The sequence below is a fragment of the Cricetulus griseus genome, chromosome 2 (assembly GCF_003668045.3).
Source record: "Cricetulus griseus strain 17A/GY chromosome 2, alternate assembly CriGri-PICRH-1.0, whole genome shotgun sequence".
NCBI classification, from domain to species: domain Eukaryota; kingdom Metazoa; phylum Chordata; class Mammalia; order Rodentia; family Cricetidae; genus Cricetulus; species Cricetulus griseus.
In genome coordinates this window covers 397,322,477-397,349,724 of record NC_048595.1, presented here as the reverse complement: position 1 = coordinate 397,349,724, position 27,248 = coordinate 397,322,477, and the positions used below count along the sequence as shown (strand labels likewise).

The window sequence follows — 27,248 nt, the reverse complement described above, 5'->3', positions numbered from 1 at the left end:
AGTCAGAGACACCCCCATTCCTACTGTCCTCCCAAAACACCAAGCGAACAACTGTAACACATATGCAGAGGACCTATGAAGACCCATGCAGGCTCCGTGATTGTAGCTGCAGTCTCTGTGAGCCCCAGTGAGCACTGCTTAGTTGATTCTGCCAGGCATTGATGTCCCTAGGAGGCCTGCTCCTTTCTGGGGGAAGACAGGAGGCTGAAGGGTAGGGAGGAGTAGATCTGGAGGAGAGGAGAGCGAGGAATAGGGAAGAGTCAGGGAAGGGGAAGCTGTCAATAGGATGTATTTCATGAGAAAGGAATAAATTAAAATTAAAAAAGAAAAAAAAAACCACAGAGGAAGCCTGACCCTCAGCCTTCCTGGCTTCTTACCACACCACGCACTCTCTCTGCATGTGCTTGCCATGAGGCACTCATCAGGAGCAAGGAGAAACCAGCAGCATGCTCCACTGTGAGCAAAATAAACCTTTCTCCTTTTCAAATTAAACACTACATCTAGTTCATTAAAGATAGAAAATGGATAAGGGGCTAATACAGCATGGAACATTAAAATATAAGTGTTTATACTACAGGATGACTGTATATCCAAGGGAAGCCTGTAACAATGTTTTAGGAATTGTCCCATTTCCCCTTCTCCACCTACACCATGGTGGCTCCTGCTCTTAGGGACTGACATGGCACAGGTCCAGCGAGCAGATTTAAGAAAGGAAGCCCAAGTATGTTCTGTACAATTACAGGACAGCTGACTTTCTTCCTTATATATTTTTAACTACATTGTAGTTTTCCCACAAAATAAATGATCATCAAAATTTTTCAAATAGTATAAGATTACATATAAATAAAATATTAAAACAAGGTGAAAATTTTAAGAGCTAATAAACCAGTTTTATTATTGAAAAGTATGGGCCCCTTGAAAGAACACATAACTCACTTTGAACATGGAAAGTTATAAGTATTGCTGTTGGCATGTGAGTGTATAGGCAGGGCTGGGGGGGCGTCCCATGTATAGTATCAAAGGACTTTCATCAGGAAAATGCTCTATTCCACAGAAAAGCCTATATTTCAGATTTTCCAAGCAAGAGACCTCATCACACCACAAGCAGCCATGTACTGAATGGCACCACTCTGGTCTCTGTATTAAACACTTCTTCAAGGCAGCTTCTTGTACAAAACTGTTACATCAGGTAAGTTAGGGGTTGCGAAAGGTGATCTTTACTTCTCATGCCTTCTTATTCTGTGATTAGTATAGTAAATGAGCATTCACCAGCCTCTCTACTAACACAGACATGGCTGTAGAGACCAAAGTATGTGACAGACACAGCGTTCCTCCAAAGAATGAATCGGAGCCAGTGTTTGAGGATTAGGAATTAACTGCCTAATCACCTGGACATCTAAATCTTCTCCCCATGGCCCTCTCTTCTGGCCATTCTCAGATTGTTATTGTGCTGTGTTTCCTTCACAGTTTCTGGCATGCCTATTACCAGAAGGGAGGGGGAAATCCATTAACCCACTTTTCATTTTCCAAATTCTCCTGGTAAAAAAAATTGCCAGAACCAGAGTTAGAAGCCTGCAGATTATAATAAGGTTTCTAGTACCTATTCTAAAAGTTATTTCCCTACCAAGGCTTAAAATGATGCACTATTTGAAATCAGATGAAATATATTAACATGAGTAAATTCAAAAGGGACATACATCTTTAGTCTAATAATTTTATACCCACATATTTATTCTGAAGATACAGCATCACACATTAAATGTACATACAAGGATATTGTACATGATGTCCCATAATAATGAAAGGTGATATCTGGAATAAATGTTTATTTACTAAGTAAACACATATATATTGGTGGGATGCATGTTGGCCAACGAGCCAGGCTGCTACAGCAAAGAGAATGTCCACAGACATCCATTCAGAAAGACTTCCAGGCTTGTGAGAGGAGAGTAAGACAAGGACAGAGTCAGAGACGACGCCTTTTCTGCTGCCACTCCCTCCCCCCCCCCCCGGCTCTCCCCACCACAGAGCCTTCCTCAGGTAATGTGTAGAAATGTCTCTACAGGAATACAAAGAACTGGGAAGCAGATGACTACAGAAGAGGAACTGGGGAGGGCGTTCCACTGAACCCATGTTTATCCTTCTTATTCAGCACCAAGAACTTTAAATCTACACCAAAAAGGTAAAAAGTTAGTGATGGAGGGCATGCACGCCTTCAAAAAGGTAAAAAGTTAGTGGTGGTGCACGCCTTTAAACTCAGCACTCAAGAGGCAGAGGCAGGTGGATCTCTATAAGTTAGAGGACAGCCTGGGCTATATAGTGAGCTCCAGGACTACATAGAAAGATCCTAGCTCAAAAACAACCAAACACAAAGGATGTGTCCTCCACTGGAGACTCTGGCCCTTCAGTCTCTCAGGACTAAGTGGCCACAGAGCCACTGCCCTTCTCACTGGCAGCCTGGCTCCTCTGGGAGGACATATTTACTAAAGAGTCAGTGTCTAGCTCCAGATGCCATTGAGAATCCAACTCCAACCAGGACAAAGAATGACCAGAGACTGAAAAGTGGCTGACAGCAACTGGCTTGGAAAGAGAAACGAAAACTCTTAAGCTTTATGACAATGGCCATTTCTTGTCCATTACTTTGTTAGGTTTTTTTTGTTTCTTGGTTTGTATGCTTTTCATTCCTAGTATCCTAGGACTGGACTCCTAGGCTGGACTCAAAAGTCAACCCAAACACAAACTACACTCCAGATGCAGACATTAAAGTTCCTTGCACAGACCTTCACTTCTGATTACAAGGCTGTGGACGAAGGACACCCACTGTGCATTTCCTCCTGCCTTCCCTGAGGCAGCAGTGGCCACAAGACAGCCAGAAGAGAACAGGTTCTCTGACAGGAAACTACATCCCAAAGGCACAGGGAGACTCCTAGTATTTCTTTCTCATCTTCTTGTCATGTAGTTCCCAAGTGGCCTCAGGAAAAGGAAAGTAGGACCGGGGAACAAAAATCCAGGACTTCCAGGCCAAGGAGCTGCAAGGGGAAACTACAGTTCAGGGAAATTTGAGAAACAACAGGTAGAAGGAACTCAACAAAATTGTCAACTCTGGTACTCCAGCTGCATTTCATGCACCTGCCCCTCAGAGTATGTCAGAGGTTCGCACAGCTGGACCCCGAGTACACTGCTAGCTGATCTGGCACTGACAGGTATTAAGGTTAAGTGTTTTAAAAAGTAAGCGATGCCAACTCTAGCCCACAGAAGCAAAAAGGACACTCAAGTATAACTGAATTGGCTGCAAAATGAAATAAAAAGAAACATTCCTTGTTTGACAAATGCTGCCTTGTAGGTTCCACGTGGCCACTGCACTCAAGGACTCAGGACTCAGTAGCTGTAGATACCTGCACAAATGGGGTTTGGGCTGAGGAGAGACTGGAAGTTAATGATTGCTGGGGAGGGGAGGGTAACTTTCCTCAGTGGTGATGACACTGGTAACATTTCCATGCTCCAATAAGTTACCCCCAACCACACCCATACAAGCAACCCTAATTAAACTCAGTGGGTCACATAAAACCAAAACAACAAGAGACATTAAAATAGGAGGGAGGGGCTCACACAGGAGTGTGAGCAGATGAGAGAGGTGTCGGGGAGTAAAATGACCAAAATGCATTCTATACATGTATGAGATTGTCAAAGAATAAAAGATAACCTTTAAAAACATTTTTAAAGGCTAAGGGGTCGGTGAGAATGCTTGGTGGATAGAGATGCTTGCTGCCATCCTGCTGATCTGAGAGACCCCAATAGCACACAAGGTGGAAGGAAAGACCGACTCCTCCCACAAGTTGTCCTCTGTATCACCATGTAAGCCATAGCAGTTACCCGGGACATAACCCAGCATAACCTGGGACAAATGGCTGAGGTGCCTATTTAACATATCAGCACAGACCTGGCCTCTAGGTTTTCCCTGCATCCCCCAGTCCCTACAGGTTACAGGGCCCTCCTGGCTGGCATACCCCACCCTCTACCCTGACCTGTCCAGCCCAGGGGCTAGGCTGCCCTTCCCTATCTAAACCAACCATTTTGGTTACCAGCCCTCTTTGTTCTTTGGGCCTCCTGGCTGCTGCATCTGGTTCCCCTGACCCCACCTCCCACATGGCACAGATCAGTCTGGTCATGTCCATTCTGGACCCTCCCAGATGTCCCAGCCTCTGGCTATACTCTCCCACACATCTACAATAAACTTTCTCCTCCACCATACCTAGGAGCAGCCATGGCCTTTCCTTTCCTTTTTATTTTTACTCACCCACACCAACCAATACACATGCACATAAATCGATAAATGTAAAAATGTTAAATTGCATACATACATATACATAAACAATGGAAGAGTAAATGAACTTGAAGACAGGCAGCAGAAAATACCCTAGTTGAACAACAGGGGGGGGGGGAGGGGTGGTGTTAAAATGAACAGAGCCAAAGCATGACTGTAATTCCAGCACTTGGAAGACAGACACAGAAGGTCAGAATCATCTACAAATTGAGTTCCAGACCAGCCAGGACTACATAGAAACAAAACAAGAAAAAGAAAGAACAGTGGGCTAGGGTATAGCTGATTAGAGCAGTGCATGCCTGGCATGCATAGACCCAGGTTCAATACCTAATATGAACGTATCCTCAAAATACATACGATCAACCCCTTGTCAACCTGACACACATATTACTTTTAAACCCTAACCCATCCTTTCTTATCATCCCCAACCTCATATCAATGTCATATTAATATCACAATATAAAACATTCTAACTTTTTTAAGTCCTATAATCTTTAAAAGCCCATACACTTTTAAGAATTCAGTTTCTAAAGTGGGCAGTGGTGGTGCACACCTTTAATCCCAGCACTCAGGAGGCAGAGGCAGGAAGATCTCTGATTTCAAGATCAGCCTGGCCTACAGAGTGAATTCCAGGACACCCAGGGCTACACAGAGAACCCTTGTCTCGAAAAAACAAAATAAATAAATAAGAAGGTTCAGTTTCTTTGAAATAGCCACAATTTCTTTCCACGTTCACATTCTCTCAGAAGCCCAAAGACTTTTAGCTGTGGCTCCTGTGAAATCAACACCAGCAACATGCTTCCTTACTCACAAGGGAAGAACCAGGGCACAGTCACACTCAAGTCACACTGTGGAGCTCAGGCTCAAGATCTGCTAGGCCCCAAGTGGCTTGCCACAGTGACCCACAGGCCCAAGCCAGCTCCACTCCACAGCTGCTGCTGTCCTTGGTGACTGTCCCAGGGTACAGGTATCTCCCAAATGCTCAGGTTTGCAGAGCAGCTGGGCTGCACCTTCCCCAGTAGCCTATCCCAGGCTCACTCAAGAACTCTGACCCTGCCACATTGGGCCGGGCCCCCTCAGCTTTTCTCCATGACTCCTTCAGTCTTGGGCTTCACTGCAATTGTGACTGCATCTTCACCAAGCATCTTACAATGCTAAGCCTCACCTGCTCTCCATGACCCCTTCATGTCTTCAGAACCCTACATGGGAAACTTTTACACATTACCAAGTATGGTACCCAGCACAAGGTACAGAATTGGTTGGCCCCCTCTGGATTGCAGCTTCTGTGTGCCCCAGTGGTGCTGGTCTCTTCTTAATCACAGGTGATTCTTCAGCCCCAACTGACTGGTATCAATTGTCCCAGCAAAGCAAAGGGATCCCTTTGGTGGTTCTTAGTTCAATATATCACATAAATAGTCCTGATAGAGTGTTTGCTTCCCTCAGAAATATCACAAGCCAGGCCTCCATTGTCTGCAGCATTCTCAACATTCATATCTACCATTCTCCCACAAGGCCGCCCAATGAGCTCTAAGCTCTCAGTGGCCTTTCCAGCCCAAAGTTCAAACGCTACTATAATGCTCCCAAAAACACACGGTCAGGCCTGTTACAGCAAAATCCCATGACCCTCTACCGATTCCTATCTTGGTGAGAGTTTCTATTGCTGTAATAAAACACCATGATCAAAAGCAAATTGAGGAAGAGGTTTACTTCATCTTACAACTTACAGTCATTGTCCAGGGAAGTAAATGCACAAACTCAGGGCAGGATCCTGGAGGCAGGAACTGATGCAGAGGCCATGAAGGAGTGCTGTTAACTGGCTCTTGCACTCGTAAATTCACGGACCTGAAGCACCCGTATAGATCAACCCAGCCAAAATTCCAACACAGACTCTATCCATTACTAAGGAGCTGTTGGCTCCTGAGAGCTGCTGTGGGGGTGGGGAAATGTATGACCACTGGGAGATTTTCTGTGTTCTGGTGGATGGCCCCACACCCATACACATGTAGGTTATCAGAGAGTAAAAGACAGAGAAACAGGACACACACACACACACACACACACACACACACACACACACACACACACACTTTGGAGGGGCCGAGGTAGGGAAGATTTGGGAGGGTTTGGAGGGGGAAACATGAAGTGGACATCATCATGTCCCATTGCATATATGTATGATATCCTCAAGAACAGAGAAAAATGTTAAAAAATTAAATGGAGCTGTTTCACATACTATTATACAATTAAGATCTCTATCAGTAGTTTCAAATTACATTGCTTTGTTTTCCCCAATTAACAACCTTTTGCTTTAAAAAAAAAAAAAAAACTTCACACAGAAGGAAAATTACAAGGAAACAGATAGGATACTAGAACTGAAGGCTATCTGGATGAAGATAGGAGTCTATTTTACTTAAGTTCTTAAAACTATGAATGAGGGTGTAAAGTCCAATGCTGTGGACTTTTCAACAGAAATATGTAAGACATAAGAGAGAAGGCAACGATGCATTGTGGAACAGACACGTCAGCATTCCATTTCAAGTGGTAAAATATTAATTTTAGGCAGACTGACCATTTAAAAATGTGTATGATATCCTAGTGTAACACTAAGGAAACTATGCAAAGGGATAGAGTAAGAGTGGGGAGGCAGAGGCAGGCAGATGTCTCCGAGTTCAAGGGAGGCCTGGTCTACAGAGTGAGTTCCAGGCCAGCCAGGGTAACACAGAGAAACTCTGACTCAAAAAGAAAAAAAAAGGAAAGGAAAGGAAAGGAAAGGAAAGGAAAGGAAAGGAAAGGAAAGGAAAGGAAATCTAAAATCCTGCATATAAATTAATACGCCTGTGTGTGTGTCCCCAAAAGAAAGAAATGGAAACAGACACAAAGTAAACAAAAAACAAACAATAAGATAGTATACCTAAATTAAATGTTAATAATTACTTTAAATGTAAATGACCAAAACCCACTGATTAGAAACTGTCATAGGAGTTATTAATCAAGGCGTACACATTTTTAGTTAAGCAAGATGAATAAATTCTAAAGCCGTGCTGCATAACATTGTACCTAAGGTCAATAGCACTGTATTGAACACTTACCCTTTGTGAGAAGCGCACAGCACACCTAAAGTACCTAAAGTGCTTTCCCCATGTAGAAAAGAAAGAAACAGAAATAGACAGAGACAGAGACCGAATTACAAAAAATAAAAAAACATACTATATGCTGTCTACTAGAAAGCCCACATTAAACACAATGACATGCAGGCTGAAACTAAAAAAGAAGCAAATTATATGACTGGATACTGGAATAGAAAACGACACTATTGGAAAATAATCTACTACTTAGTAATACAATATTACATCAATGTAAATATCTTGGTTTTCATAAATGTGCCACAGTTATATAAATTAAGGAAAGCTAAGTAAAGAGGATTCAGGAACCCTCTTTACTATTTTTAGGACTTTTTATGGGTTTAAAATTACTTCAAAATAAAAAGATGTTTTAAGTAAAAGGGGACAAAATAAATATCACAAAACTATGAATCATCAGAAAGCCGGAATGGCTCTATAATTTTATCAGATTTAGATTCCAAAGCAAGGAAATCCACTAGGGATACAAACAGACATTAAATAATAACCAAGGATCAATTCATAAAAAGATAAAAAAATCTAAAGTGTATGTATGTGTGTATGCATATGTGTGTATATATATATACATGTGTATATCAAAAGAGTCTTAAAATATACAAACTGACAAAGTTGAAGTAAGTAGTCCACAAATCCATGGTTACAGTTAAAGACTTCAATTTTCCTTTTCTCCACAATCACTAAAAGAAGCAGACAGAAAATAACCAAGGATACAAAGAAATTGAAAAAAACCATCGACAAATTGGGTATAACTAATACCCATAAAAGATTCCCGAACAACAGAACATATACTCTTTTCAAGCACATATGGAACAGTCAACAAAACAGACCTTATTTTGGGTCAAAAGTCAAAACTTATTTTAAAGCACTGAACTCATATAAAATGTATGACAGAATAAAATTAGACAGTATCCAGGCAATGGCGGTGCACACCTTTAATCCCAGTACTCTGGGAGGCAGAGGCAGACAGGCCTCTCTCTGTGTGTTTGCGGCCAACCAGCCAGAGCTATGCAGAGAGACCCTGTCTCAAAAAAAAAAAAAAAAAAAAAAAAGGAAGATTGAAAAATATCCCAAATTCCAAACTACACAACTAAGTTTAAGGTCACAGAGGAAGTCTCAAGGAAAATAAAAACTCAATGTATCAAAATTTGTCAAATACAGCCACAGTAGTACTTGAAGAAAAATTCATATTATTAAAAATGTACATTACTGAGGCAGGAGGATTGTGAGTTCAAGGCCAGACTGGGATATATAGCAAGACTCTGCTTCAAAAACCAAAAGGAGGAGAGGAGAAGGAAGGAATAGAGAGAGCACCAGCAGACCCAACCAACAATGTAAGTTTCTTCCAGTTGAGAAGGAAGAACAAATTTACTCAGAATTACGTATTAGAAATACAAGAGTTTTCTATAATCATTAACCACAAACAAATGTACACATGTAAACTGGCCAGCTTAGATTGAGTGAACCAATTCCTTGAAAGCAACAAAATACCCACTCCAAAGACATAAGTACCCTAAGCTGTTATTTAAATCTAATTGTAATAAAAAAAAAATCTTTGTAAAAGAAAACCTGAAGCTCAGATGGTGTGGTGTTCTGGATTAGAATGCCCTCACAAAGGCTCACATACTTGAAAGTTTCATCACCAGGAAGGATTAGGAGGTGTGGCCTTGTTGGAGGAGGTGTGTCACTGGGGGTGGGCTCTGAGGTTTCAAAAACCCATATGAAGCCGAAGGGTCTCCTCTGCCTATGCATCAGGACGTAGCTCTCAGCTACTGCTCCAGCCAGCACTTGCCTGCTCACTGCCATGCTCCCTGATGTGATGATAACGGACTAAACCTCTGAAACTATAAGCAAGCCCCAATTAGATGCTCTCTTTCATAAGAGTTGCCGTGGTCATGGTGTCTCTTCACAGCAATAGAACAGTGACTAAAGACAGACGGGTTCACTAGAAAGGTCTACCAACTATGTTTTTCTCTTTCTGACTTATTTGCATGTGTGAGGTGGGGACTTAAACACGTGTCTGTGTGAATATATATGCATGTGTGTGCAGGAACATGTACCTCGGACGGGACAGTAAGCAATACTGGATGTCTCCCTCTACCACAATCCACCAAGTTTTTAGTATTTTTAAAGTTTTTTCATTTTGTGTGTGTGGTATACCCACACATGTGTGCACAGACCTGTGCACTGGAGACCAGTGGATGACATCATGTGTCCTGCTGTATCACCTTCTGCCATATCCCCTTATGCTAGGGATTCTCGCTGACTCTGAAGCTAGGCTATTGCCCAGCAGCTGCAGCAATCCTCTCTCCTGCCTCCACCCTTCACTGGGGTAACAGGCACACATTCCCCTGCCTAGGTTTCACGTGGGGGCTAGGGATTTGAACTCAGGTAACAAAGCAAGCACTGTTACCTACAGAGTCATTCCTGCAGTTCTTCCGCTTTATTTCTCAAGACAAAGTCTCTGGCTGGAACTAGAACTTCAACTAACTTCAGCCACTTGGGCTAACAAGACCACCTCACTCTGCCTCAACCCCAGTGCTGGAGTTACAGATGCACAAAGCACGGCATCTCACCTGACTACGACATGAGTGCCTCAGGTCCTCGTGCTTATCTGGCATGCACTGTACCTACTGAGCCATCTCGATAGCCCTCTACCCAACAGTTAATGAAGGAATTTGACAAAATGTTTCCAAAGGCTAATATTATCAATACCAAACCTTGACAAAGATAATTCAAAGGGGGGGAACATAAAAACTACAGACCAGTTTTCTCAAGTAAATGCAAAACTCAACAAAATATTCTGTGGTTGTTTTTGAGACAGGGTTTCTCTGTGTAGCCCTGGCCATCCTGGAACTCATTACATAGACTAGGCTGGCCTTGAACTCACAGAAATCTGCCTGCTTCTGCCTCCCAAGTGCTGAGATTAAAGGTTTATGCCACCACACACTGCTCAACAAAATATTAACAAATTGGTATACCAATATGAGACCAACACTCTGCAAACAAGTGTAATTCATCCAGGAATATAGAGATTTCAGTATTTGAAAAGCAGCACAAAGCATGTATCAACAAAGTAAATGAATATACGGTCATATCAATTCACACAGGGAAAAAGAAAACACTTGAGAAAAGTGAATACATATCCTTGACACATTATCAAGAGAACTTGACCTGGTAAGACTATCTACAGGAACCAGCTTAAATGGGGGAAAAAAAAAACTGGACATGTTTTCCTAAGAGCAGGAAGAAGGCCCACGTCCATATCTTACAAGATGCTTGCAGTAAAAGAAGTGGAAGAAATTAAACTGTCACTTTTCACAAACTATTCAATAACCAAGAATCTCTTACAGCAGCTTCTAGAATAAACAAGTGAGTTTATAAGTTGTAAGACATAAGTTCTCATTTAAAAAAAATCCATTATACTTCCACATTCAAGAAATGAATTAGAAACTGAAACCTAACATAAAAACATTTACATTAGTTAAAAATTTTAAATATGTGCAGAGTCTACATGCTTAAACTACAAAATGGGGGCTGTTGAGACGACTCAATAAGTACAGGCAGCTGCAACCAAATCTAAAAACCTGAGTTTAATCTGTGAGCCCCACATTATAGAGGGAGAGAACTGATTCTCCCAAGTAGTCCTTTGACTTCCACAAGTGCACCAGGGCATGTGTGTGTGCATACACACACACACACACACACACACACACACACACACACACACACAAAATATAATAAGAAAAAAATTTAAACCTACAAAATGCTAATGTCAAATAGTAGCCAAATAAATGAAGAAATATATTACACTCATTAATGAGAAGTCTGGATATGGTTAATAAATCAATTCTCAAACAGATCTACATATTTGATAACAGTTCAGATCAAAATTCCATTAGGAGTTTTTGCCGATATATACAAACTAATTCTGTCCGATTTCCACAATTTTAACAGAAGAACAAAGGTGGAAAATTCATATGACCTGACTTAGAGTCTACTGTAAAGTACAGTTATCAAGAGTAGCATGTGAAGAGACAAACATACAGTCCAGAAAGACCCACAGACAGGGCCAACTCACTTGACAAAGGTGCAGAACCAACTCCATATAGGAAGGGTAATCTCTTCCACAATGGTGAGGAAATATGAAAACACACAGCACTGTACAAAAGGAACTCACTTGAATCATAGGACTAGGTGCAACACCCTAGGTTAGACAAAAAGTACTTACAATATGTCATTAAAGATATAATCATAAAGGAAAAAATTGGAAAGTTGTACTTGATAAAAAAATTTAAAAGTGTAAATTTGTCATTTATAAAGGAAAAGAAAAAGAAATGCTGGCACTGGGAGAAAATATGTCCACATGATTAATCTAAGAAAAGACTTTTTTTTTAAGCCATAAAAACAAAACTCACAATAGGAAATCCAATATATTTAATGGGCAAAAAAGCAGAACAAACACTTCACCACAAACACACAGACAGCAAACAAGCATGTAAAAAGATACTTAATATCATTAGCCACTAGAGAACTGCAAACTGAAACCACAATGAAATACAACTGACTCCTTATTATTGAGATGGTGGGGTGAATGGGGAGTGGATGGACAGATGACCAAACCTATCCTGACAATGCAACCAACAAGGACACAGAGCACCTGAGCCCCCTTGCGTTCCTGGAGGTGATGCACAATGATATACCCACACTGGAAATTAGTTTCCTAGTTTTATCCTTAATGTCTTGGTGGCTTAAAGTACAGGCTATGCTAGCATGAGACCAGACCTGTAGCATCCTCATAAAAAGCTGGGCACAGCAGCATGCACCTGAGATCCCAGCACTGACAGCAAAGACAGGAAGCATTAACTGACCAGCCAGCCCGGTTAGTCAGTGAGCTCCTGGTCGAGCAAGGGACCCTGTCTAAGGAAAATAAGGTGGAGAGTGATAGAGGACACTTGATGTTGACCTCTGGCTTTCACCCGTGCACAAACAGGTATGCACACACACATGCACACCCTACACACACTATACCACTCAAAAGACACACATATACCTACCACACTTCCCAGCAGCCCCATTTGCTTGCTTGTTTGTTCTTGGAGACAGGGCTTCTCTGTGTAGCCCTGGCTGTCCTGGAACTCACTCTGTTGACCAGTCTGGCCTCAAACTCACAGAGATCTGCCTGCTCTGCCTCCCAAGTGCCTGTACTAAAGAAATGTGCTACCACTGCCCAGCTCAGCAGCCCCCATCTTAGGGACTGCCTCTGGGAAATATGAATTTAGGTTTACACAAAGACCTGTATAGCAGCCATTATTCACAATAGCCAGGAACACCCCACATTCCAAATGTTCTTCCATAGATGAATAAGCAAATTATTAAATACAATGTTAGACACAATGGAACAAACAATTCAATTATATAAAGTAAGATACTACTCACCAATAATCGGTACAACAAAAATCACCAAGATATTATACTGAACAAAAGAGGCCAGGTTCAAGAAGTTAGATGCTATGGTATGGTTCTATCTATATGGCATTTGGGAAAGGCAGGCATATAGGCATGCAGGACCAATCCGGGCTTACCAAGAGTTTTGGGTTGGGGACACTACAAAAGGACAAGAGGGACTTTTGGGGATAGCAGAACTTTCTCTGTTCTGACAGTAGTTGTACTTACATAAATCTACATTTCTTTTTTTTTTTTTTTTTTTTTTTGGTTTTTCAAGACAGGGTTTCTCTGTGTAGCTTTGGAGGCTGTCCTGGCACTTGCTCTGGAGACCAAGCTGGCCTCGAACTCACAGAGATCCGCCTGCCTCTGCCTCCCGAGTGCTGGGATTAAAGGCGTGCGCCACCACCACCCCGCATAAATCTACATATTTATTAACTCAGAAACAACTTCTTCTTGTTGTTGTTGACAAGTTTAAAAATAATAAGAAAACCAAAGCTGTGTGACATAGTAAAATGAAAACTGTGTTCCTTGTCTCTAAGCTAGATTCAGAAGTTTTCCAAACACTAGCCATACTGAATCTATTCCTGAGAAGGAAACAGCCTTCTCTGGGGCTGTTTCCTAACAGGAAGGATCGTAGACTATAAGGAGTTCCTGTTGTCCCAGGCACACTGTTAGCAGAAAGTTGAACTACAGTGCAGGGTTCTAATCCCTCAATTTTGGTCATTAAAACCATATTTCTGGCCTAGAATTTGGACTACCATCCATGCCTTGGATTCTACAGATTCCCCACTGGTTTTTCATAATTATACACCCCCAAAGACTACCACCACAAAAGAGTTCCTACTAGGTTCTGTAATTAAATATTAGAAACTAAAACTCAGGAAACCCTACAACTCCACACTCCTAAGTGTGTGTGAACCTACAGGAGCTGCTGGCTCTGGAGTCCCGCTGGAAAGTGACACAGACACTTCCCTGCTTCCTGAAGAGTTTTACTTTGTTTTGCTCATGAGATTTTTGCAACAGGTCACAACCAAGGGATGAATGGACTGCTCTTACAAAACCCCACACAGTTCTCCCAGCACCACTCTGGGCTTTTCCAATCCACACCTTACTACCAGACACCAGAGGGCAGCCTGCCGACCAACAGGAGATAAACCCTGTGCATACGCACAAGCCCCACAAGCTATAAGGATAAAGGTAACTCAAGACTTACCAACAGGCACAAAGTATATCAGCCCTCAAGACTCAGGCTAAGTATATCCTGTTTTAAACAGGGACAGGGACCACTCTGGCTGACAGCAAATCTTTAGTATCTACTCAGGACACAGGAACAAAAAGGGCTTTGCTTTGCCCTGTAAAGCTTTTGAGGACTTTCTGATGCCAAGGATCTACAAAAAAGTTTTAAACCATACATACTCTTTGGGCACTTATGGAGGAATCTCTAGTGAGGTGAAAGCTATGTGGCCCCTGCAAAGTTGTTACAAGAAACACTGTGTGTTACACTACCTCTTCCCCCTTTTCTAGAGACAGGAAAGGAGAAATATTACAAACAAGAGGTTGGGAAGACACCGCCAACTCACTACTGGTTCCTTGCACTAGAACATACATACAGATTAACATAGTAGCTTGCCCCCTCCTTCCTGCAGGTGGTCAGGTGAACCTGCCTTGCCCAGTCAAACTCCAGAGCATCTTCACAGGGTGCTGCTGTTGAGATGCCTTGGGCTGAGCATCCTAACTAGGAGGCAGGTGCAAGCACCGAGTCACTCCTTGTGGAAGTGCTGCAAGGACACTGTGCGCCCCTATACAGAGTGCTAAATCTGTTGACATCATGTTCATGAACTTGGCTTGTCCTCCTGGCTCCACAGCAAGCCATGGGGGTCACTGCCAACTGTCTGAGCACAAAAAGGAAGATGTAAAGAAATTCGAAAGGGCTCAAGTTATTCAAGCAATTCTAGTGGTTGAAAAGAAAGAAAGAAAGAAAGAAAGAAAGAAAGAAAGAAAGAAAGAAAGAAAGAAATTTTAACAAATGAGATTATTTTTTACCAAAGCACATTTCTGGTGAGCTTTTTCTCTAAATGTATTTTATTATTTTGGTATACACATTCTGATAGTCAAAATACTCTTTTTTCTTTTCTTTTCTTTTCTTACTTGAAAATCTTTGCTAACTTGGGGCTAATGTCCCCAAGTATGCCTGTGCTACAAATTACACTCAAGTCCTTTGCTGGGCCAGTGGCCACTGTCACATATGGAGGGCTCACCCAAGCCAGCTCAAGACTAAGCACTTGGATTGAAAGTAAAGCATGAGTAAGTTCTCTTCCTCTTCCCTCTGTTCTTAACTGCTATAAAACCTTTTGGTGGCTACTTTTTGGCCCTTTATTCACGTCTATCTGGAATAGAAGGAAGCAATACAAAAGAAAAGAAAGAGAAAGAAATCTGTTTCAGCAAAGCAAAGCTTGCCATCAGTCACCAGCCTATGGAAAGATGTGTCATTCTTATTCCTTATCCTCCAGACTGAAGGTTAGTTGAGAATATCAAGAGAAAAAATATGTTAAACGTGTTTGAACAGAAGAGGGGGCAGAAAGACTGTATGAGCAGAGGACCAGGAAGCTAAATTCTGAACATAGAGTTGCCTAAACAAACCTGAACAATGACAACCACAGTTGACGTGCCAGTGTAGGTGAGTGGGTGAAATCTCACAAGGCCCCACTCCCAGATGAAGAGCTACAGGCAATTAATGACTTGTGGGAAAACCATCAAAGATCAGCCCCCTAACTGGTTATCCAATACCAAGCACTCAGCCCAAAAAAAACAAAATAGAGGCAATACAAAATGGACTCAAGAAGTAATATACATGCAACAATAATAATTAAAGGGGAGAGTGTATATTGGGAGAGCTGGTAAGATGGCACTTGCTATTATGTCTGATGGCTAGGCACCCACATGGTGGGATGAGAGAACCATCCCTAAGTTGTCCTTGAACTGTCACAAGAGCACCATGGCATATGCATCCCCCATACATATGCATAATCACATTAAATAATGTACAACTTAAAAATGTTTAATTAAAACAATGATTTACAAATGGAAAAGGACGCCAACATAAAGCAGAGCCCTGACAGCAAAGATCAGATGATCTTCACCAGGGAGAGTCTAAGAATTAAACAAGTTCAGAGACAGGTTTTCCCAAGAGAAAAGCAAAGCTAACAAACAAACAAACAAAAACAACAACTCAGAAGCTCAGCAGGAGAAACCCCTGCAGAGAAACAATTTAAAAATTCAAAAAAAAAAATTACCTAAACAAAAACATCCATGTGGCACACACATTCAAACTTCTATTTACTTACTTTCCTGCCCATCCTGCTCACATAATCACAAGTCCAAGCTTGACCAGTAAAGCCAACTCAAACTGCCAACCACTTGGCAGTCCACGCCTTGATCCATGCCATCCTGTTAAACACTGCTACAAGACGCCATGGCTTTGATCATGGGTCATTTAGTACGCCTCTAAATCGTCTATGCTTTCCACTGACTGAAAAGCCTTTAATGTTGCCTAACTCACTGCTATTTTTGCAGGCTTACCTGCACCAGTCCACCTAGACAGATTGCCCACAGCTCCCCAAAACACTCTACATTCTCACTTTGACTCGAAGCAAGCTCAGAGCATACATCTTCCAGCAGCCTGCTTTTGAGCAAACTGGTTTGAAGTCTGGAAAGTCAACTTTCTAGCCAGGCATGGTGGCCCTTATGAGGCTGACTGAGGCAGAAGGACTGCCATGAGCTTGATGTGAGCTCGGACTACATGGTGAGTTTTAGAACACTGGGCTTCAGAGTGAGACTGTATCTTTGGAGGCAGGGGGATCAACTAATTGCCAACTATACCACTCAGTTGGCAATTAAACCCTTTCTGATCATTGAATCATGAACTGTTAAGAAAATATATTCTATTGATATGTAAAATAAGATTACTTCTAAAATTAAAAAAAAAGAAAATCTATTCTTATTTAATATTTTGTTTGCTACTTATTTAACCAGATAAGTTTCTAGAACATATAGAGAGGTTGTTCATACAGCTAGCTCTCGGCACCTGTTACACTCTCCTCCCTTAGTTGTACTTCACAACTTTTCAAGACCTTGACTTCCTCTACACTCACTTTTATTTTAAGAAGAGTCTACTGGAAACCCTAACTTTTTTACATTAAAGAACCCAAAACAGTACAACATAAATTTCATCAATAAGAGGAAAATAGAGAATTATGTATATCATAAAGAAAGGATTGATCGAAGATAGTCTAGAATAAGCGATCAAATTACCAAATGATTTGAGGTCCTTCTAAGTGAGCTGGGGAGATGGCTTAGCCATTAAGAATAGCCTGGCTGCTCTTCCAGAAGACCCAGGTTCAAGTTCCAGCACCCACATGGCTGCTCACAACTGTATGTGATTCCAGTAACAGGGGATCCGATGTCTCCTTCTGGCCTCTGTAGGTACCAGGCAAGCACATGGCACAGACATACATGCAGACAAAACTCCCATACATATGAAACAAGTAAATATTTTTTAAAAATAGTATTTCTAAAAGATGATATAAATAGTTAAAGAGGGGCTACTGTGTTTATGTGCCCAACTAGTACTCACAGTTGTATTTATGGAGTGCATACCGGATGGCTAGGAGACAGAAACCTCTGCCTCTATTGACTATTGAAATAAGTAAATGCAGAAGACGGATTTTTAAAGTAGATCGGAAGAGAGAGCACCAAGAATGTTTTTGTGGAAAGGTTCTCAGAATAATGACTGAAACTGAAGGGTTAAGAACATTACCCCACAGCTGGGAGTAGTAGTCTTTAATCCCAGCACTCAGGAGGCAGAGGCAGATGGATCTCTGAGTTCAAGGCCAGCCTGGTCTATAGAGCAAGTTCCAGGACAGCCAGGGGCGTTACACAGAGAAACCCTGTCTCAAAAACAAAAACAAAAACAAAAAAGTTACCCCTTTCCCCATGAAGCAAGAAAATGTCCTCCAGTTTTCCCAACACAGAAATCAGGTGAAGAAAACAATGTGCCATAAACTTAAAACAACAGCAGAATTCCACCTTGCTAAGGTTCTGTGCTCTGTCCAGACATGAGGCCAGACACGGATCCACAGGAGTCTTCAGGAGAGTACACACTTTGTCGTTAGGTGTGAGCAGTTCTCATATTCACACTATAGCTCCCTTGTCTGTTGTACCTCCCACACCCTTTGGTGAACATTCCCAACACTTTTCCTCCTCAGCCCAATGCCAAGCTTTAAAGCATTCCTATTATACTAAAGGTGTTTCCCCAAAACCAGTGGGTCACATCTCTTTTACAGCAAATCTTAGGAAATCCAATTGAGAATTCTGCAGCAGATGAGGTTTCTGGGTACTCTGATCTCCGAGAAAGTTCTGCCAGGCTCATTTCCAACCTGCTTAATATTCCTCAGCAGTTTAATAAAAATGTACTAATTTGTTTTCATTTAAAATCATTTTTATTCAGCTTATTGCTAAGACAAAAAGGCAGTAGTGGATGTGGCACCAGAGCTCACTACATTATGCTTAATTAAAGAACTCCTGAACAAGGAGCTAGCCATGTGACAGACAGCCGTATTCACTCATGGGGTCACTGTCAGCAAAATAAGACAACTGCTATTTCACAATGGTTTGCAATGAACCCTAAGCTTCTGGGGGTTCAGTATTTAACTATCTTTACATATAAAACAGGAAGAAATAATGCATGAAAATGGACTGCTTTTTCACAGATGAAGCAATCTTGATCTCTTTCATTATTATCTAAATGTTAAAATTAACCTAACTGACCTTCCCTAACCCCAAGTTCACTCTAGTGGAAATGCTAATCATCAGTTAAGAACCAACATAGAAGAAAACAAGTAACTGCAATTCATAAATCTGTCTGTCTCCACTGCCTGAGACTCAAGCCATACTGACCAAGAGAGCAAGGAAGGAGTCGGCTGATGGGGCTTTTGAGGTGTTCAGTGCTCTCCATTCCCAGACCCCTAGACAAGCCCCAGTGACACAGGAAGCCTCTCCTTACCACCATAAGGCTATAAAGACGCTCCAAACCTCTGCGTGTAACATGTCAAGTCTCTATCTCTCTGTCTGTCTCTCTGTCTCTGTCTGTCTGTCTCTGTCTCCCCCCCCTCTCTCTCTCTCTCACACACACACACACAAACACACACACACACACCAAACACACACACACACACACACACACACACACACACACACACACACACACACACACGACCCCAAATCAAGTCCCAGATCCAGCAGAGCTTCAGTCCAAAACTAAGAGCATCTCTTAGACCAGTGGTTCTCACCTTCTTAAGGCTGCCACCCTTTAATATACTTCCTTGTGTTGTGGTGACCCCCAACCATAAAACAATTTCATTGCTACTTCATAACTGTAATTTTGCTACTGTTATGAATCCTAATATAAATATCTGAAATACAGGATAGCTAATATGCAACCCCCCAAAGGGGTTGCAACCCACAGGTTGAGAACCACTGTCTTAGGCCCTCAGGTTCTCAGTTTTTGTGCCAGTTTTCCTTGATGTGACACACCTCTCTCTACACCTGAGGAAAATCTTGGCCATTATACCCTTCACCTGTGCTCTCCTAGCCTAAAGGCTTCCAAGAACTACTCATGCTTTAGATATCACCCTTTCAGCACCAGTCCCCAGCAAGCTCTGTCCTCCAAGTCCTACACCAGCTCCAACCTTGCATGAGCAAAGATATTGCAGGGGTCAACAGTCCTCGTTATAACACAGGTTGGCAGTGTGAGAGCATTTATGGGTCACCACATAAAGGTTTTTCTGTGCAAGACACAGGGAGAAAGAGAAGCATACACAAAGGTGTGACAGCCCTTGCAAATGGAGCTCCATTCTGACTTCCAGTGGGGGCTGCAGGTTAGGACAGGAACAGAAGGAAAATGCATGCAATCTCAACTACTTCTTGACACTTCTTCAGGTCATTTTCCCCTCACTCTTCTAAAATGCTTCTTCAGAGGTACTTCTGCCTTCTTTCTGTCTATCTCAGGATCGTTCACTGTGCCCACTCACTAAGATATGTTTAGCTACCTAGGATAATGATAATTTCTTAAAATAAACCAAAACTGTTCATTTCACTTGGTTTGTGAACATCAGAATGTAACACCATTTAATGGAAAAAATCTTTAGGTGTGGATAAACCAACCCCAGTAGCAGTCTGTGCTCCACCTCTTGAGTCATCCTCATGCCTGCACAACTCCACCTTCTGGGCAAGCTGTCTCCTAAGCTGTAACACACAAGAATGCCTGTCTTAACATAGCTCTAAAAACTCACCAGACAAAAGGATATTTTGAATTTTGGTAAACAGTAATAAAGACCAAAGGTGGGTGGTCACCTGTGATCCTAATATGACACCCATTCAGACACAGCTGTTCAAAGAAAGACAGAAGTCCTTCCAAACTCTATCACACTGATAAGAGCCTGCCTATGTGAGAATAATGGTGGGCCTCAACCTCTGGGCCTGTGAGTGCCGAATCAGTCCTTGTGGACAGGAGCCACCATAGCTTAGGGAAGGAACAAGAGAAGAGTTATTTTGGCAAATGCATTCGTGTGATATCATTTTCCCCCTCTGCGACAAGCACTGTTCATTCAGGTTAAGCCACCTGCAGACCCCACCTCCTATGCCAGACTGACATTAAGGAGTTGTCTGCTTTTCAGATCACTGTAACTTAATAGAGTACATAATAACTAAATCAAGAGACACAATAAATATCCTCTAGTCTGCTAAATCTCAGAAACAGATTTTATTTAATCCCCACAAATACTGCAATGTAGATATTATTATTCCTATTTTCACAGATGAGGGCAATTGAAACCAGAGAAATTAGAATAGCTTCCCCAAGGTTAAAGGGCAAGTAAAAAGCCAAGTCAGGATTTGAACCTAGTTTTGTAGGACTCCAACGCCCATAGACCTCCTGTCTATGTAAAAAAAAAAAAAGTAACCATGGCAACTGGTTGGGTCATTTCTCCACAATCCATGACATAGTATTTAACTGTGTGTCCTAGCTGTGTTTCTACAACTTCTACAAAGGGACAGAAAAAAAATTTCAGAGGCCTACTCCTTTTTCTTTTCTTTTCCTATATTTATTTTTTACCCCTTTACAAACTATTTTTAGATAAAAATCACTGAGCTCAACCTGACAATCATACATTTCTGCAATCAATAAGCCTACAGAGCCAAAGTTCTGTTTTCTCCCTTTCACTCTTCACAGCCACAGTGTTTGAACATGGCATTATTTCTAAGTTTGTGCCATTTAGCAACTGTGCCCATTCTAACACAGTGCCTTATATATGAGAATCACTGGGTGACACTAGTCATCAAGCCACTAATTGAGAAACATTGTCTTTATTCCTCCAGTTAACTTGTTACATTTTAGCCAAGAGACTTAAAAAGAAGGGTTTATTCTGTAGACAAATTCACTCACATTAAAGATAGCTTTCTGAAAATTGTTTAAAGAAGTAAGGGGAAAAGTAAACAGAAATGCAACAATTTAATGTCCAAGGTCCCGAGTCTATTAGACTATGAGTTCAAGAACCTGAAAGATACAGTTTGAAAGTAACTGGCATTCCAGTAACTTCTGCAAGTGTGCCTTGAAATTGATAAAGTGCACTCAAACGTGGCCAGTGCTTTTGCTGAGCATGTAAAAATCAGGAGGACTTTCTTCCATGCTGTTTCTGCAACCAGTGTGTGTTATTTTTATAACTGTAAAAACTGCCCCCACTCTGGATACACTGTTTAACTCTTTCTCTACAGGATGGGCTTTCTGCCTTCTCAGTATAGCCCACAGGAGTTAAACAGTCATTAAGTAAAGCAGGTACTTTCCAGAGCTTGTTACATAACCCAGCACATGAAAGACAGTTTTCTTTCCATTCAGAGAACCCTTCTCTTACTTTAGGCAGCCATATTTCTTTGCATTCTTTCCAAATAGGTAGAGTGTCTTATCAGTTCTCTACAAAATGTGTCAATTTTCTTGGTAACAAGAATGTGAAAGACATTTGCCCCTTACATAGCTCTGATGTATGTCTGTCAATGTTATATATGCTACCTTTTAAGAGAGATTAAAGTATTTCAACTACAGTGGATGAACTAGTTTCATCCACGCTGGTAGTGAGTTCCCTACCAACAAGATATTCAAAGCAGAAGTGTCCTATAAGAAGGGTTCCCAGGTGAGGCAGGAGGCCGAACATGCTGAATCCTATACTCCCCTTCTTAATCTATGCTTTTTAAACACTGTTGAGACCAACATACCCCAGTGACATACTGGATTACAAGCTAGCCTGCTGAGTCCTTCTCCCAGCTCACTGTTCAGATCAACCGAGCAAAGATGCCCTTCAGATCCAGCTTAACTTGGGAAGCTATCTAGTTACTTCTGGTGAAGACCAAATTACTGTAATATTAACAGTTTCTTGCTATTGGGGATGACAAAAATGTGCTGAAGTCATGCAGTCAGTGGAATGCACGTATTACCTACGGGTCTGTTGCAGCCTATAAAGCATTGCCTCCAAAGGAACACCCAACATGAGGAGTTATGTGGGAGTAAGACAAGTGTGATAACTAGACCTTCAACCTCAAGTACAACCCAGCTGCACATGCACAAACAAATGCACATCCGCAGGAAAGCCTGTGTTCACACACCAAACCCAGTTCCTTCCAGCCGGTGACTTCAGCCACACAAGCCGGGAGCTGTCCATTCAGCACCATGGCCGGTGCATAAAGCAAAAGAAAATGCAAGACCGAGAGGGGGTGGGGAGAATTGTTGAGGGTTCTCCTTCAAGGAAGCAACTATACGGCTATTTGATTTCAAATATACTATAGCCCAGGTCATTATTAGCCTTTATAAAAGAAAATATTCCAAATATTTGTACAAAAGTTGGCAAAACCTCAAAAGAAAACCAAAAGCATATAAAGCCAGCCTCCCAAACTGACTCCAAGAAACCAGTAACTCACTGGCCTGCACCATCATGAATTGTTTTTACAATACCCACCATATCCCAGTAAAAGACATCACATCCACACACATCAGATGTTCTGAGAACACAGAACATGCTTGCAGCCCTCTCCAGAGAGCTTCCATTTCTAGGACAGACAGAATGCTCACAGAACACCAAACCGTCGCTACCCCCACACACAGCAATCAAATCCTCTCTCGGGGAGAACTGAAGGCCTATGGGTCATGAGTTCCAAAGGAAAATGCTGCAGTATTTCCAGAGCTAGGTTACTGACAATATGCTAAAAAGCTTTCAGCTTTTAAAGTCTGAATCCCCAGTCCTGCCGTCCTGGTACTGGGTAGGTAGTACGCTGTCCAGCCATTTGCATTACACATCAAAAAACAATTTTGAGGAAAGAAAAAGGCTTCCTCCCCCATATCTCCTATTGCACATGGAGAAAGGGGAAGAGAGCCTGTGAGATGATGAAAAAAAAATCTACCACACCCGAAATCTCCTTGGAAAGCTAAAACATCCCCCAGTCCTAACACACGTACCCCTATCTAAAGAATGTCTAGGCTTAAACTCGAGAAACATTTATAAAAAAAAAAAGCACTCCCCCTTTGCCCTAGAAGCCCTCACCTACACTTCATGCTCCAGATCCCTGACCTTCTGGGTGCCCACTGTGCATTAAAAGCAGTTCCCCTGTGCGGCGGAGCTTGCAGCGTGATTATGTCTCCCTGCCCCTGAGTTTGGCCAGATGCAATGCAAAGTTTCTTCTATGCCCCTCCACCCAACAGATGACATTGATTATGAACACTGATGTGCATCTTGGAACCTCCAGTTATAAAATGTATTCCTCCCCGTGCTTAAAAACTGCAGTGTAAGTGAGGAAGAGGGCATAGGGTGGAGTAGTTGGAAGGAGCACACAGTTTGAAGAATTCCTATTTATTAGGCTGAAAAATGATTCCCACGCCATCCTAACTCAAAGCTAGGGACGCTGAAGGGGTCTGACAGCCCCCAGTACTGCCCGGAAAGTTAACTGCCAAGTCTCCACCGGTGGTTGCTGCGGGCAATGGGGAGGATGGAGCGGAGCTCCCGGGAGGAATGCAGAGGTTTTGCGGTCCCCAAGGTACCAAGAGTGAAGTAGAGAGGAAGGGTCAAAGCTGCGAGCTGGGCAGACAGTTCGGTATCCCAACGCTAACGCGAGGCTCGGGGTGCTGCTGCCCGTGGCAAGGTGGGGGAGGGAAGGGAGCAAGGAGAGGAACAAGCTCTGCATAGGGTGGCGTAGGGGTGGGGGTGGGGGAAGGGGATATTCTGAAAGTGATGTACTCTGGTGCAGGAATCCTAGCCTGCCAAAGAAGGTCGCGGGGGCTCCAACACAGCCTCTGAGCACCCTGACGAGAGGGACAACTGATACGTCCGAGTAAAGCAGTGAAGGGCAGGAGGTGTCCTGACTGCCCCACGAACCCCGGAGTCCCCCGGCTTCTGCAGTTGGTAGCAATGTGGAGCCGGATGAGGGAGGATTCAGTAAGGACTGGGGGAGGGGGGCAGAACTGAGGGGCTGCAGAGCAGCAGGAGAGCCCGGGTCGGGCTGGCACTAGGGGCTGGGTGCAGACTGCAGCGTTGAGGGGGCCACCAGGGGCAAACCGGCGTCCCCGGCGCGACCCGGAGACCCGGAGGACAGGGTGTCCGAGGGTGGGAGCTGGTGGTCCCCCATCCTCCTCGGGAACCCCGGGCAAACACCGCGGAAGGAAGCAAGACTTCCAAACACCCGTGCAAAACACGAAGGGCAGAAACCCCCGCTCCACGGACGGCCACTCACGACCCCGCGAGCCCCGTGAGCGAGCCCGGCGGCCCGCGAGCCGCGCCGCGCGCTCTGCGGCAAAGCCCCGGGCGGAGAGGGGCGAGCCTCGCACCAGGGTCCCGGGGCGACAGGGAGAGCCCAGGCCGAGGAGCGGCGCCAGGGCCGGGGGCTCCGGGGCGACTTACGGCGGCTGTGGCGGCGGCGGCGGCGGCGGCGAGCGAGCGAGGCGGCGGCGGCCCTAGCGCGGGGCCCGGGAGGCGCGGCCGAACTGCAGAGGCGCCGAGGCTGCGGCGGGCGGGACTGCGGTGGGCGCCATCTTGGAGCGCTCCCCGCGCCGCCCCCCTCCCGCGCCGTGCGAGCCCTTGCATAATTGATGACTCGCGCCGCGCGCGCCCCCGCGCCGCCGCCCCGCCGCCGCCGCGCGGCCCGCCGCCGCCGCCGGTCCCCCGCGCGACCTCCGCGCCCGCCCGCTCGTCCGCCCCCGCCCGCTCGCTCGCCCAGCGGCCACCTACCCTGCCGGGCGCGCTCGCTCGCCCGCTCGCACGCCCCCCCGCGCCCCCCGCCTGCTGCCCTCTCGCTACCAGCTGGTCGGCCTGCGTCCCCGCGCTCCGGACTATCGGATGCTCGCCGGAGCCCAGTCGGCAGGGGGCGCCACGCCCGAGCTCCTGCGAGCGTCCCCGGGCCCGCCTCCCTCCGCGACGCCCCCGCCGGCCCCGCCAGCACCGGCGGCGTCGACACCCGAAAAAATGCTGTGCGGCCCTGGTCAATGACAAGTCTCTCCTTGCTCCTGTGCACACTCGGTCATCCGGCAACCGCAGCTGAAGTTGCTGGCCGAACGACTTGATCTTTGGTCAACCTGTAGTCGTTAGCGCAGCGAATGGCATCCAGTGTTAACCACAGGGCCCTGATCTGAGTGGCAGAGACACTGCTCCCTGACAGCCCTCGGGTTTGAAAGCGTAGAGGTCACCTTACCCTCTCCAAACTCGGTGGGTTGCTCTATGAAGTTGGCATGAGCCTCTGAACTGCTTCTGCCACATGCCTAAGGATCTACACGGTGAGGAGAACTCCCAGCCTTGTGTCTCTAATGCAAATTCAGCTGAGACAGAATAGCAACTCTTAACTAAACACTGGTGGGTGCCAGTCTTGTCCAGACCTCGGTGCTCTGTCACTAGGCAGGAGCAGTCAATCACAGCATCTAACTAATGACTTCATTGTAGAGACTAAAGGGGAAAGGCATTTGCACTTTTCTAACGCAGCCCAGCACAGACTGTCGCATAATGTGCCCACTGTATGCATTTTACAGTAGCTTTCTTGAGATATATTTGGCGCACAATAAGCTGCATGTTTAGGATATACAGTTTTGACATGCATATGCTTTCAGGAGCTCCTCAATAAGGTGATGGGTGCACTCAGGGTTTCCTGGTGTTTCTTGGTAATCCCTCCCTGCATTGCCCACCCACCCACGCCCTCCCCCAGGCAACCACTGATCTATTACTGTACATTAGGTTCGCATTTTCCAGAACTAATGAGATAGTAGAACCCCAGGACTCTTCTCTCAGTATGATTATTTTGAGGTTATTTTGTTGTTACCTGTAACTTGTTCATTTCTTCTTACTGCTGGGCAGTGATCATTATGGAGGGACTTACCAGAATTTTCATCCACTTAGGGCATTGAGGTTAGTGCTAGACTCTTGCTTGTTACAAATTAAGCTGCTTTGAACACTGTGTGCATCTCTGTATGGAAGCCTACTCTTATTTCTCTGGGTATAAGTAAATACCTAAGAATGAAATGACTGAATTGTATGTGACAAGGAAAGTCCAGGACTGCAGATGTGTTTGATTGGTACAGCGCTATCCACCGTGCACGAAGCCCTGGGTCGAATCCCCAACACCCACCACATAAACTACTCAAGGTCATTCTCACTCACATAACAAGTGTCTGGCTACATGAGGCCATGTCTTTTCAAAACCTAAATAACAAAGAAAGGAGAGGAACTTCTGAACTAGTTTTCAGAGCGCTTTTGCCATTTTACATTCTGGCTAGCAGCCCAGGAGAGCCTCGGTGCCCCATATCCTCATCCACATCTGGCATGACCAGTCTTTTTAATTTTAGCTGTTGTAATAGTGTGATGGATTGATTATCCCACTGCGGTGTTAGCTTCTGTCTCACTAATGATTAAACATGGTAAATGTCTTGGCTCGGCAAATTCTCCCGGTTGAAGTTCTCTATTCAAGATTCCCACAGTTTAGAGGATGTTTTCTTATTGAATTTTGAGAGCTATTTGTATATTATGGATACACATCTTCTAATAGGTACATGATTGGCAAATATTGTTTCCTAGTATGGGCTAATTTTTTAGTCTTATGACAAAGTCATTCCAAAAGTAAAGACCCTTAAGTTTTGTGAAGTCCAATTTCTTTCCTTCTTTCCTTCCTTCCTTCCTTCCTTCCTTCCTTCCTTCCTTCCCTCCTCCTCCTCCTCCTCCTTCAGACCATGTTCTAAGCAGATGTGTAAGGCAGAGTTCTGGACT

At 43.8% G+C, this 27,248-nt stretch overlaps 1 protein-coding gene across 5 annotated transcripts in view; it reads right to left on the bottom strand.

Moving 5' to 3' along the window:
• The window catches only part of Scn8a (sodium voltage-gated channel alpha subunit 8), a 162,978-nt gene extending 137,637 nt beyond the window's left edge, over window positions 1-25,341 (bottom strand). For all 5 annotated transcript variants that reach the window (XM_035440884.1, XM_027396611.2, XM_035440883.1 and 2 more), the window contains exon 1: window positions 25,299-25,341. The gene's annotated coding sequence lies outside the window, so the exon portion shown is untranslated. The remainder of the gene's footprint in view (window positions 1-25,298) is intronic.
• Window positions 25,342-27,248: the final 1,907 nt, after the last annotated feature.